Below are 13,635 nucleotides of genomic sequence, written 5' to 3'. Positions count from 1 at the left end.
CTTTGAGTTACTTTGTACTTTTTTGTGTACATGTATCTAGTTAGATGCAATCTTTTCACATGTGTAGATTTGTGTATTCAACACTACAGTGAAGATATAGAACACAATCCCTCTCAAGGATCACTTGTGTTGCTCTTTGGAGCCATATCTCCACAATCCCATCTCTGAACTCGGCAACTACTGATCTATTCTACATTTCAATAGTTTGTTATTTCAAGAATCCTATATATACATATGAGTGAAATCCTACAGTATGTAACCTTTGGGGATTGGCTTTTCTCATTCTGTACAACACCCTGTTGATTCATCTATGTTGTTGCATGTACCATGACGCTTCCATTTTTATAGTTTGGTGTGTAAATGTACCATGGTTTAACCATTTACCCATTGAAGGATATCTGGTTGTTTCCAGTTTTTCGTTATTATGAATAAAGCTGCTACATGTAGTAGATTTTTTTCATAACATAAGTCTCAGTTTCTCTGGGAAAAATATTTAAAGTGTGTGATAGCTGGATTATATGGCATTTGCATGTTTAGTATTATAAAAAAATACCTATTTTTCAAAGTGGCCATAGCATTTTACATTTCCACCAGCAATGTAGGACCTATCCAGATTCTCCACATCCTCCCTATCATTTGCTGTTGTCATTTTTTTTTTCATTTTGGATATTCTAATAGATGTATAATATCTCATTTTCATTTAATTTGCCTTTTCCTAATAGCTAATGAAATTGAAAATCTTTTCATATGAAAAAATGTTCTTTTTTTTCTGGATTTTTTTTCCCCTAAACTTTTATAATTTTACATATGATCCATTATCTATTTAAGTTCATTTCTGTATAAACGATGAAGTTTTAAATCAAAGTTTTTTTGTTCTGGGGGATTTTTTGCTTATGGATACACGACTACTTCTTTTTTTTTTTTCTTTTTTTTTTATTGTTGGGGATTCATTGAGGGTACAATAAGCCAGTTACACTGATTGCAATTGTTACACGACTACTTCTTTAGCGTTTGTTCACCAAAGCGTCAAAGATTGGGTTCCCTGGGAACAGAATATGTGAAGGAGATTTGTGTGTACAAAATGAAAGACGAGAGAGATTAAACTGCAATACAATCTCAAGAATAAAAAAAGCCTAAGCACACCCCCACAAAGAACTCTGGAATTGGGAGATCTCTGTGGAGTTGCACTGTGCGGCATTGGGCATTGAAACCTTGACCTTCCACCCCCACCCACTGACCGGAGTCACAGGCCTCTGAGAAGGGGTAACCCATGTCAGGAGACCCTCAGGCACTTCCAGAAGGGACATGAAGAACCGTCAGTCGCCAGCACTGCCAGCACTGACCCGTGTGAGTCCTTCTGTCTTGAATAGATGATTAATAAGGTGAAAAAATGAAGAACAGGTTTACATCTGGGATTGAAGAAGATAGAGAAATGGTTTGGCAAAAGTCTCCATAGAAGTAAGTTGTTATAAGGCGCTGGTGTTTGGTTCAGTCAATAGGTTTAATAATAATTATATTATTAAGTGAGTAAATAAAAATGGGAATAAACAGAAAATAATCAAAAGCTTACATCGGCCCATGAATATCGTTCTTCATGTACCAAAAATCAACATGTGAAATGAAATATAATTTAGGGAAGGAAACCTGTTGGTGATTCTTCCTGAAAGACGAGCGTTAGCAGAAGCTGAACTGCTGCTCCAACACAGCTGGTGCGGGAGTATGTTTCCTATTCCTGGCGTTTCCTCTCGCTTTAATAACAGATGAAAGGGATTAACCCATTCCGAACATTTATGCACGATTTTTGCTGTTTGCTAATATCCTGATCTATCCTTTGAGAAAAAAAGAAGAAACTTAGACGTAATCAGATGTGTAGATCTTGAAAATTGACAAAGCCATGTATGATTTCAAAGCCTTAAATTTTAATACTTTCTTGCCTTTTAAAAGAGGAATCATAGTTTGACTTTCCTGTTTCTTAAACATGAATTCAGCAAAAATGCACGTGGAACAATCACCAAAACTTGGAATAACCAAGACTCCTGCAGGAAATGGTCATTATCCTCTGACTGAGCGAGCTGCATTCTGTAAGCTTCAGTCTGATATTTCACTGCTAATTCACTAGACCAAAAGCCTGTGACCTGTCATATATTTGCTAACAGCAGTTCTCTCAGGAAAAAAGCCATTTGTTCTCTCTGAAGTATGAATACCCAGAGGGTGCTGTATTTACTCTCTGGTGGTAGAGTTTTCCTGGTACCTTGAATTTTCCATTCCTTAAACCCAAGCGTTTGGGGGATGAAGAGGAGATAAAGGTCAGATTCAAGTGCAGGCACAATTTTGACAAGGCAATCAAATTCAGTCATTTCCAATTCCACATCTAGACTTGTCCAGAAACCCATGTGTGGTGAGCTCCAATTTCCGACTTCTCATTCTTTGAAGCCATTTATGATTTGCAGACGTGCTGAGAGTGATGTGAATGTAAAAGAGCTGATGGAGTTATTGTTTCCACAGTTTCTTTGTTCCTCTGAGAAGTGCATCTCCCTGTACTTCCACTGCAGTGCCAATCAGGTGTGACCCTAGCAGAGCACACACAGGGTACTGTTTGCCATTAAGCTGTACAATGTTTAATGGAAACAGCTGGAATTTGTATGAAACCTCCACCTTTGACGTTCTCTCAGTGCAAAAATTTCAGGTTGACAATTTGCACAAATGATACGATTGCAATAGTAAAAATTAGTAATATTTCCCCCTTTGAAGAAATATGCATTATTAATATGCTTTTTTCATATTAAATGATCTGTTGGAATTTTTCTTTCATAATTTGGAGCTTAGAAGAGGAAAATAAGATTTTGAGTGGGAAACCTGCAATATAACTTTCATTTAATTCTCACTATACTACTCAGCAACAGGTGTGAATGTCATTTTACAAATGATAACTGTCTCTAGAAGATAACAAATTTTCTAAGAAGTAAAAGAGACCGATAATGTTGATGGAGCTTATTTTCTTTTTCTTTTTTTTTATTGTTAAATCATAGCTGTGTACATTTGTGCAATCAAGGGGTACAATGTGCTGGTTTCATATACAATCTGAAATATTCTCATCAAACTGTTCAACGTAGCCTTCACGGCATTTTCTTAGTTATTGTATGTAGACATTTGTATTCTGCATTTAGTAGGTTTTGCCTGTTCCCATTCTAAGATGCACTGTAGGTGTGGCCCCACCCATTACCCTCCCTCCACCCTGACTTCCCTGCACCCTTCCCCTACCTTGGCCCTTTCCCCATATTCTTGTGCTATAGTTGGGTTATAGCCTTCATATGAAAGATAAAAATTAGCTTCATACTAGGGCTGAGTACATTCGATACTTTTTCTTCCATTCCTGAGATACTTTGCTAAGAAGAATATGTTCCAGCTCCATCCATGTAAGCATGAAAGAGGTAAAGTCTCCATCTTTCTTTAAGGCTGCATAATATTCCATGGTATACATGTACCACAATTTGCTAGTCCATTCGTGGGTCGATGGGCACTTGGGCTTCTTCCCTGACTTAGCAATTATGAATTGGGCTGCAATAAACATTCTGGTACAGATGTCTTTGTTATATTATGATTTTTGGTCTTCTGGGTATATACCTAGCAAAGGAATTATAGGATCGAATGGCAGGTCTATTTTTAGATCTCTAAGTATTCTCCAAACATTCTTCCAAAAGGAATGTATTAGTGTGCATTCCCACCAGAAGTGTAGAAGTATGCCCTTTTCTCCACAACCACACGAACATCTCTGTTTTTCAGATTTTGTTATGTGGGCTACTCTTACTGGGGTTAGGTGATATCTCAAAGTAGTTTTGATTTGCATTTCTCTGATGATTAAGGATGATGAGCTTTTTTTCATGTGTCTGTGGATCATGCATCTGTCTTCTTTAGTGAAGGTTCTCTTCAAGGCCTTTGCCCACACTGAGATGGGATCACTTGTTCTTTTCTTGCTAAAACATTTGAGTTCTCTGTGGATTCTGGTTATTAAACCTTTATTGGAGGTATAACCTACAAATATTTTCTCCCATTCTGAAGGCTGTCTGCTTGCTTTACTTACTATGTTCTTGGCTGTGCAGAAGCTTTTTAGTTTGATCAGGTCCCAGTAATGTATTTTTGATACTGCTTCAATTGCCTGGGGAGTCCTCCTCATAAAATATTCACCCAGACCGATTCCTTCAAGAGTTTTCCCTGCACTTTCATCAAGTATTTCATAATCATATCATTGTATACACTTATGATTTAATAAAAAAATTAAAAAAAAAAAAAAATAAAAAAAAAAAATAAAACTTTTGGCCAGTGAGAGTCTATCTTAGTTAATGGTAAAAAGTGTGGGTCCAGTTTTAGTCTTTTACAGATCACCAGCCAGTTCACCCAGAACGATTTGTTAAATAGGGAATCTTTTCCCCACTGAATGTTTTTAATTGGCTTGTCAAAGATGAAATAACGGTAAGTAGCTGTATTCATCTCTTGGTTCTCTATTCTGTTCCAGACATCTATTTCTCTGTTTTTGTGCCAGTACCATGCTGTTTTGATCACTATCGATTTATAGTACAGTCTCAGGTTTGGTAGCATGGGTCCTCCTGCTTTGTTTTTATTTCTGAGTAATTTTTTGGCTATTCGAGGTTTTTTTCAGATTTTATACAAAATGACGTATTATTTTTTCAAGATCTTTAAAATATGACAATGACACTTTGATAGGAATTGCATTAAAATTATATATTGCTTTGGGTAGTATAGACATTATAACGATGTTGATTCTTCCCAGCCATGAGGATGGTATGTTTTTCATTAGTTAACATCTTTAGCTATTTCTTTTCTTAAAGTTTCATAGTTCTCTTTATAGAGATCATTCAAATTCTTTGTTAGATAAACACCCAAATATTTCATCTTCTTTGGAACTACTGTGAAAGGAATAGAGTCCTTATTTGTTTTTTCGGCTTGGTTATTGTTGGTATATATAAAGGCTACAGATTTATGGGTGTTGATTTTGTAGCCTGAGACATTGCTGTATTCCTTGATCACTTCTAAAAGTTTTGTAGTAGAATCCCTAGTGTTTTCCACATATACGATCATGTCATCTGCGAAGAGTGAAAATTTGATCTCTTCTGACCCTATGTGGATACACTTGATTGGCTTTTCTTCCCTAATTGCAATGGCTAAAACTTCCATTATAATGTTAAAGAGCAATGGAGACAATGGGCAACCTTGCTTGGTTCCTGATCTAAGTGGAAATGATTTCAATTTAACTCCATTCAATATGATATTGGCTGTGGGTTTGTTGTAGATGGCCTCTATTAGTTTAAGAAATGTCCATTTTATACCAATTTTCTTAAGTGTTCTGATCACGAAGGGATGCTGGGTATTATCAAAAGCATTTTCTGCATCAATTCAGAGAACCATATGGCCTTTATTTTTTAGTTTGTTTATGTGCTGAATTACATTTATATATTTACATATATTGAACCAGCCTTGAGAGCCTGGGATAAATCTGACTTGGTCATGCTGTATAATTTTTTTGATGTGTTGTTGGATTCTGTTTGTTAGGATATTATTGAGTATTTTTGCATCAATATTCATTAGTGATATTGGTCTATAATTTTCTTTTCTTGTTGTGTCTTTCCCTGGTTTGGGGATCAAGGGGATGTTTGCTTCGTAGAATGTGTTGGGTAATATTCCTTCTTTTTTCTATATTTTGGAGAGGTTTAGTAATATAAGTACTAGTTCTTTTGTAAAGGTTTGGTAGAATTCTGACGTAAAGCCATCTGGTCCTGGGCTTTTCTTTTTAGGGAGATTTTGTATAGTTGATGCTATTTCAGAACTTGATGTAGGCCTGTTCAACATTTCCATTTCATTCTGACAAAGTTTTGGTAGGTGGCGTACTTCCAGGTATTAGTAGATTTACATCAGATTTTCATATTTCTAAAAGTAGAGTTTCTTGTAGTATTCATTAAGGATTTTTTGAATTTCTGAGGGGTCTATTGTTATTTCATCATTACCATTTCTGATTGATGAAATTAGAGATTTTACTTTTCTTCCTGGTTAGGTTGGCCAAAGGTTTATCTATTTTATTGATCTTTTCAAAAAACCAATTTTTGGATTTATTGATCTGTTGTATAATTCTTTTGTTTTCAATTTCATTTAGTTCAGCTCTGATTTTAGTTATTTCTTTTCTTATGCTGGGTGTAAGGTTGGAGTGTTCTTCTTTCTCCAGTTGCCTGAGATGTCCCATTAAGTTAGTAACTTCCTCTCTTTCCCTTTTCTTGAGGAAGGCTTGCAGTGCTATAAATTTCCCTCTTAGGACTGCCTGTGCAGTATCTCAGAGGTTCTGGGAATTCATGTCTTGATTGTTGTTTTGTTCCAAAAATTTGGTGATTTTCTTCTTAATCTCTTCTATAACCCATCTATCCTTCAGCATAAGGTTGTTTAGTTTCCATGTTTTTGTATGGGTATGCAGGTTCCTGTTGTTATTGAGTTCAACTTTTATTCCATGATGGTCTGAGAAAATGCAAGGGATAATTTCTATTTTTTTTAAATTTTCTGATGTTAGATTCATGGCCTAGGATGTGGTCGATTTTGGAATATGTTCCATGGGCTGATGAGAAGAATGTATATTCAGTTTTGTTGGATGAAATGTTCTGTAGATGTCTGTTAAGTCCAGATGTTGAATGGTTGAGTTTAAATCTAAAATTTCTTTGCTTAGCTTCTTTTTGGAGAATCTATCCAGCACTGCTAAAGGGGTGTTAAAATCTTCAACTACTAGGAAGTGGAGGAAATTGAGTTGCTCATGTGTGTTAGAGTTTCTCTTATAAATTGAGGTGCATTCTGGTTGGGTGCATAAATATTAATAATTGAGATCTCATCATATTGAGTATTACCTTTAACAAATATGAAGTGTCCATCCTTATCCTTCCTTAATTTGGTTGGTTTCAAGCCTATTGCATCTGCAAACGGGATTGCAATGCCTGCTTTTTTCTGCTTTCCATTTGCCTGGAATATAGAAGACTATCCCTTCACCTTGAGTCTATATTTGTCTTTTAATGTAAGATGTGATTCTTGTATGTAGCACATATCTGGCTTGAGTTTTTGTATCCATTCAGCCAACCTGTGCCTCTTTAGAGTACAGTTTAAACCATTCACATTGATTGAGAATATTGATAAGCCTTTCAAGAGTCTGCTGGACATTTTCAATCCTTTTGTGACTTTGGAAGTTGGAATTTGATCAAAATTTTCTTGGTGGGTTACTTTTGCGGTGGAGGATTATGCTGGTCTTTATGGAGGATAGGTCTGAGAATATCCTGGAGAGCTGGTTTAGTTATGGCAAACTTCTTCAACATGTGAATGTCATTGAAGTATTTAATTTCTCCATCATAGATGAAACTCAGTTTAGCTGGGTATAGGATCCTGGGTTGAAAGTTATTTTGTTTTAGGAGATTAAAAGTCGATGACCATCCTCTTCTAGCTTGAAAGGTTTCAGCAGAGAGATCTGCAGTTATTCTAATATTCTTCCCCTTGTAGTTAATGGTTTTCTTTCATCTAGCAGCTTTCAGAATTTTCTCCTTCACATTAACTTTAGTGAAATGGATTATGATGTGTCTGGGGGATGTCTTATTTGGGTTGAGTCATGCTGGAGTTCTGAAACTGTCAGCTATCTGAAATTCAGAATCTGTCGGCATGTCTGGAAAGTTCTCCTTCATAATCTCATGGAAAAGAGACTCTGTGCCTTGTGAAGCCACTTCGTCGCTTTCGGGGATCCCTATAAGATGAATATTGATTTTCTTTGAATTACCCCAGAGCTCTCTGAGAGAGTGATCTGTTTTTGCCCTCCATTCCTGTTCTTCTTTGAGAGTTTGGGAGCGTTCAAAATCTTTGTCTTCAATGTCAGAAATCCTTCCTTCTGCTTGCTCCATTCTTTTACTGAGGGATTCTACTGTGTTTTTCAGATCTTTAAGGGCTGCAACTTCTTGTCTAGATGTATCAGAATCTTTGGTCATTTGGTCTTTAAATTCATTGCATTCTTGAGAAATCTTTTGGGTTACTGCTTGGAATTCTAATTCGATCTTATTTTCTATCCAGATTCTGAATTCTATTTCTGACATCTCAGTTATTTGTTTGTGCATGAGATCTTGTGTCTGCCCTATTGTTCCTTGGGGGAGTTGACCTACTCTGATTATTCATATTGCCAGAGTTTTTCCTTTGATTTCGTCTCATGATTGTTTTACACTGTTTCCTCTTGCCATCCTCAGATTTGGGGTGGTGTCTCTCCGAGATTAGAACGGGGGGGATCACTCTATTGTTGCTGGATCTTTGTGGAATGACCCTGTGTAGCTCTTCTGGGTCTTCCCCAGCCAGGAGTTTTGGTTGTGGGAGCAGCTCCAGAGTGTGACACTCCCGGATCCAGCAACAGGGTAGGGGGTGGTGCACATGGTTCTGGGAGTGTCTGGCACCCAGTGACTTTGGCACATATGGCCCAAGGCTCCAGCAGTCTCTGGCCAGGAGAAGGGCTCTGCGTAGAGGCAGGGAGGGCTTTGGAGGGCACACGGCTACCAGAGTCCCTGGCCAGACACGTGGGCAGTGTGGAGGCAGGGAGGGTACAGGAGGGTTGAGGCAGGGTTGCATGGCTCCCAGAGTTCCTGGTCAGGGCATGGGGAGGCCCAGCGTGTGGGATAGTGTGTCCCAGCACAGCTCTTAGCGGGGTCCAGGAGGGTAAAGGTCTTACAGAGGTCCGGGAGTGTGCCGATCACGGGTCCCAGTGCAGCTCTTCCAGAGGTCTGGGACGGTCCCTGTGCATCTCTTATTGTGGTCCAGGAGGGTGCCGATCACAGGTCCTGGCGTAGCTCTTCCAGAGGTGGGAAGGTGCTGATCACAGGTCCCAGCACAGCTCTTCCTGAGGTCCGGGAGGGTGCCAATCACTGGTCCCGGCTCAGCTCTTCCGGAGGTCTATTTTCTTTTTCATTACACTAGAATCTTGGCAATATTTTCCTGAATTTCTGAATGTCTGATTTTTACAGACATTCAAGGAAAAAAAAAATATTTGGTTAAATGATAAAAATGTTTGGAAGTCTAGGTTAATCCAAAATGACTCTAATTCTGCCAGAATACTTCTCAAAACCTTCAATGGTTGATACAGTGTAACGTAACCCCCACAAAGATGTAGGGCATCCCTTTTTTTAACTTCTAAACATCTCAAAGGCAATACTGTTCCAAGGTATGGCAGTGCCTGTGGCTCAGGGAGTAGGACACTGGCCCCATATACCAAGGGTAGTGGGTTCAATCTCGGCCCCAGCCAAACTGCAACAACAACAACAACAAAATACTATTCCAAGGTATATAATTTAATAAAGGTGATCCTTCCAAAGTATACAGAGTTCTCAATGGGGTCATCTTTGAAAAAAATCTAGCTCATTTTTTAAAATGAGTAAAAAAAAAAATGACTGTTTTCCCAAGGAATGGAGAAAACATTCTCTTTGCAGCAACTGCAAATATACACTGAGACTTGCATGTAGTTTGTTCTTGACATTTTCGTAAAACCAGAGGAAGGGATTAGGTTTCATATATTCCCTCAGATCTTCACACTTAAAAAAAAAGAAAGACAAAGATATCAGGTATGCTATTCTCAAAAGAATTTCTATTTGAACTTTATAACCATCTTTGTTTTGGTATATAGGATTATCTCTACTATACCAAGAGGCCAGAAAAGACTTTGGAACGTGGCAGGGCCTTTCATATTAAGCAATCTGATAACAGGAAGCCAAAGCAGCTTTCACAGTGAGTTCCACACTATTCACTAAAATACATATTTTTTGTTCCTTGTCACTCATGCCTTCTTCTCTTCCCCCCTTCCCTCTCTTATACAGTGCACACAGACACAAGTGCATAGCCACAAACAATTCTAATGTACAAACCAGAGAAACAAAATATGGATTATAACAATGTCAGTAAAAATGTTTTGAAATCTCTAGTCTTGAACATTTTGAGAGGAAGCTGCTACATATTTTTATCATTCTATGTATTTTATTCATTTTGATTCAATCAATTGTAATCAAGCTTCTGTCCTGTTCCAGGATCTGTATTAGAAATGAGGATGCCAAATACCAGCAAGACAAAGTCCTGATGAAATGAGGCTTAGGGTCAAATGAATGTTGAACTTTCAAATAACTTATAATAGAGACTCAGGGTAGAAAGGCATTAAAGGTGGGGACTTAAACTTGCCTAAGCATGACAAAGGCTTCTTTAAAGAATTAACTGTTGGGCGGCGCCTGTGGCTCAGTGAGTAGGGCGCCGGTCCCATATGCCGGAGGTGGCGGGTTCAAACCCAGCCCCGGCCAAAAACCACACACACACACACACACACACACACAAAAAAAAAAAGAATTAACTGTTAAACTGACACAAAAGGAGACAAGAGGAATAGGAGGAGGATGAAGTGATAGCATCTCTTACAAACATACCTACACAAAAAAGTCCCAGAAACAATTGATTTGACCTGTAACGCTTGAAATCTGAAAGAAGTTCAGAAGATTTGTAGCAGAGAGGACAAGAGTGAGATGACATGAGATATAGGGGCCATACTATCAGACATTTTTAAGGGTTTTGAATATATTTTAAGACAAATTGTAGCTACTTTACAGTTTTAAGAAGACAAAATGGCAATAACAAGATCACATTGTATTTCCAAAAAGATTAGACAGGGCAAGCCCAGGTGTGGGCAGAGTGATTAGAAACCCTTCCCAGGGTTTACTTTAGTGACAACAATGACATAGAAGGAATATTAATATTCCAGACATAATTCTCCTAGAGCAGGAAAAACAATTTGACGAATGATTAGACATGGAATATGAGAGAGGATGTGAATCAAGGATCACTTCCAAGTTTGGTTAGATGGAGAATGGTGTTCCTTTGTGAAGTGAGAGGAACATTGAGTAAGAAATATGTTCCATAAGACAAGCTCGCTGAATTTTAAGCCAGCAATCTATGTCCAATTTAACTAGTGCTTATCGACCATCAAGACTGTGTAGGAGTAACCAAGGCCCCTCATTCATCCTCAGCCCTGGCTCTGGCTCTGTACTCCAGCCCCCTTTTCCTCAAGGGACTGTTAGATTCCAGGAACGGCAATATCTTATTTGTCTCTGAGGCAATGTTGGTTCAGAATTGGATTCCAGTGCACGGAAGCAGTGCCAACACTCCCCAGAAATGTATCATATGAAGTATGCTGTAATTAAGCAAACCTCTAAGAGAATGCATCACCTCTTTCCTCTCCAATCCATGTTACTGAGAAGTATAATAGCCCAAGTCTAAAGCCATCAAACTGAGAATTAAGTAGGAGAAATATGTAGATATTCTTTTGCATTTAAGTTTTATTTTTCATGTTTTTAAAACAATTTACATTTTGTTTAATTTTTTTTTTCTAAAAATACCAGACAACTTAAACAGGCTTATATACAGGTTTAAATTAATTTAATGTTTAAAGGTAACCAATCACTATAGCAATAAATGTCTTTATATCACTTTTAGTAACTTTGGGTCGCCTGTTATCATTTACAAATTCAAACTAATGTCTAGTGAATATAATAAGATATGATAAGTTTATCCAGTTGTACTCTAATATTAGAACAGGTCTTAGAAATCATATTTTGATTTCTAGGCCTCAACTTTTCCTATTAAAGGGTGACAAGCAGTTATCTTCAAGCAGGCCTAGAGAAGTATGGAATTGGTAAGCTAGACCATGGCAAATCCATCTTTTAGGAGCTTTAGTTCTAACGTCAACTTCAGAACTTTGCGTTTAGGATGTCTGTGTTAGGAAACAACATTCTCTGTACAGGGTCAGTAGACCTCTGACTTTACAGTTGCAGTCTCATGGTGAGAAATGTAAAAAGAGAGTAAACAAGATTAATGGAAAGAATTACTTCCTTTCAGCCAGAGATGCCATCTTCCAGTAACACACCAAAAGGGCAAACACAAAGGGAAAGAGGAGAGGCACCTGATACTTGTTCTCTAGGCCTTTTAGAAAACATGGAGTTGTTCCTTTGGTCACATATATGCAAATCTGCAATAAAGGTGATATTGTAGACATCAAGGGAATGGGTGCTCTTCAAAAAGGCATGCCACACAAATGTTACCATGGCAAAACTGGAAGAGTCTACAGTGTTAGCCAGCATGCTGTTGGCATTGGTGCAAACAAACGAGTTAAGGGAAAGATTCTTGCCAAGAGGATTAATGTTCGTATTGAGCATATTAAGCACTCTGAGAGCCAAGACAGTTTCCTGAAATGCATGAAGGAAAATGATCAGGAAAAAAAAGAAGCCAAAGAGAAAGGTACCTGGGTTCAGCTGAAGTGCCAGCCTGCTCCACCCAGAGAAACACAGTTTGTGAGAACCAACAGAAAGGAGCCTGAGCTCCAGAAACCCATTCCCCATGAATTTGTGGCATAATAGGCATACAGTGGAGCACACAGGAAAACCAAGGAAACCAATGAAACCGTGATATTAGGTGCTAGAACTTATTTATTCCCCATGAATTCATGGCATAATAGGTGTACAGCATAGCGCACAGGATAATCAAGAGACCTCATGGAACAGTAATATAAGGTGCTGGAACCTGTTCCACATGAATTCACAGCATAATAGTCATGCAACGCTTTGTCACCTTTAATGGCAAGGTGCCTCTGTGCTGCTGGAACCTTTTCCCTATGAATTCATGGTAAGAGGTATTAAAAATAAAGAGCTAATACTGTAAAAAAATTACTAGAGATTAATTAGTTCTTATCTTTGATATTTTCCTTCCAGAGTTCAAGATATCATTGCTGTCTTTATTAAGAGATTGCCATGAAGGATAAAATAAGAAAAATGTAAAGTTAGAGAAAATACTTTGAGACACAAGAAAGAAAAAAGACTTCTAAATAAATCCTACAGTTTTATTGCTATTACTGTGTTCTGTTCCATAAAATATGTGACATGTTTGAAAAAATGATGTCAAACATTGGAGCATTTATAACACAGTATACACTCAGCTTCACTTTGTCCTGAGACAGACTGAGCTCGTGTGAAGCTAAATTTGAGATCCAAGTTCAACTGGAAAATTGGAACTTGGGTGTCATAGCATAGGCATGCTATGAAGTTGGTTTAATTGCCTGCTGTAGTTGCTGTTTCTGTAACCTTGACGACAAACCATAAACAATAGTAAATGTAACCATTTAGGACCTTTAACCCATCAAGTTACCAAGATGGTAGGGAAAAGTGGTACTTTGGTAAAGGAAACAATGGTGGAAGAATTTCAGGTAGCACAATCAACACTATTTTATATCATAAAAATAAGGTTAAAATCTTGAAAATCTATAATCGGAACACATTTTTTGTTTCAGTTAATTTTTTTAAAACATCAAAAATAGATGCACAAATTTGCTTTCCTCATGTACTAAGAAATACTGAAGAGTGTGGTCACTAAACCTGTGTGTTTTCACCCTTCAGATGTCTCCAGAGGAAATAATTTTCAGTGTTTCTGGTAATTACTTTCATGTTTCTAAGTAACATGTTAGCATTGCTGTTTAGCATTTATCTGTTGGCTCCCTGTTTTGCTAGATGAAAGTGTAGCTCTCTCCTCAACCTGCTTCTTCCC

The 13,635-nt window shown here is 37.7% G+C and overlaps 1 pseudogene; it reads left to right on the top strand.

Moving 5' to 3' along the window:
- Nucleotides 1-12,452, top strand: part of LOC128590256 (60S ribosomal protein L21-like) — an 85,183-nt pseudogene extending 72,731 nt beyond the window's left edge.
- Nucleotides 12,453-13,635: the final 1,183 nt, after the last annotated feature.

The sequence above is a fragment of the Nycticebus coucang genome, chromosome 1, assembly GCF_027406575.1.
Source record: "Nycticebus coucang isolate mNycCou1 chromosome 1, mNycCou1.pri, whole genome shotgun sequence".
NCBI classification, from domain to species: Eukaryota; Metazoa; Chordata; class Mammalia; order Primates; family Lorisidae; genus Nycticebus; species Nycticebus coucang.
Note: the sequence above shows the minus strand (reverse complement) of the source record. Positions and strands in the feature narration are given on the sequence as shown.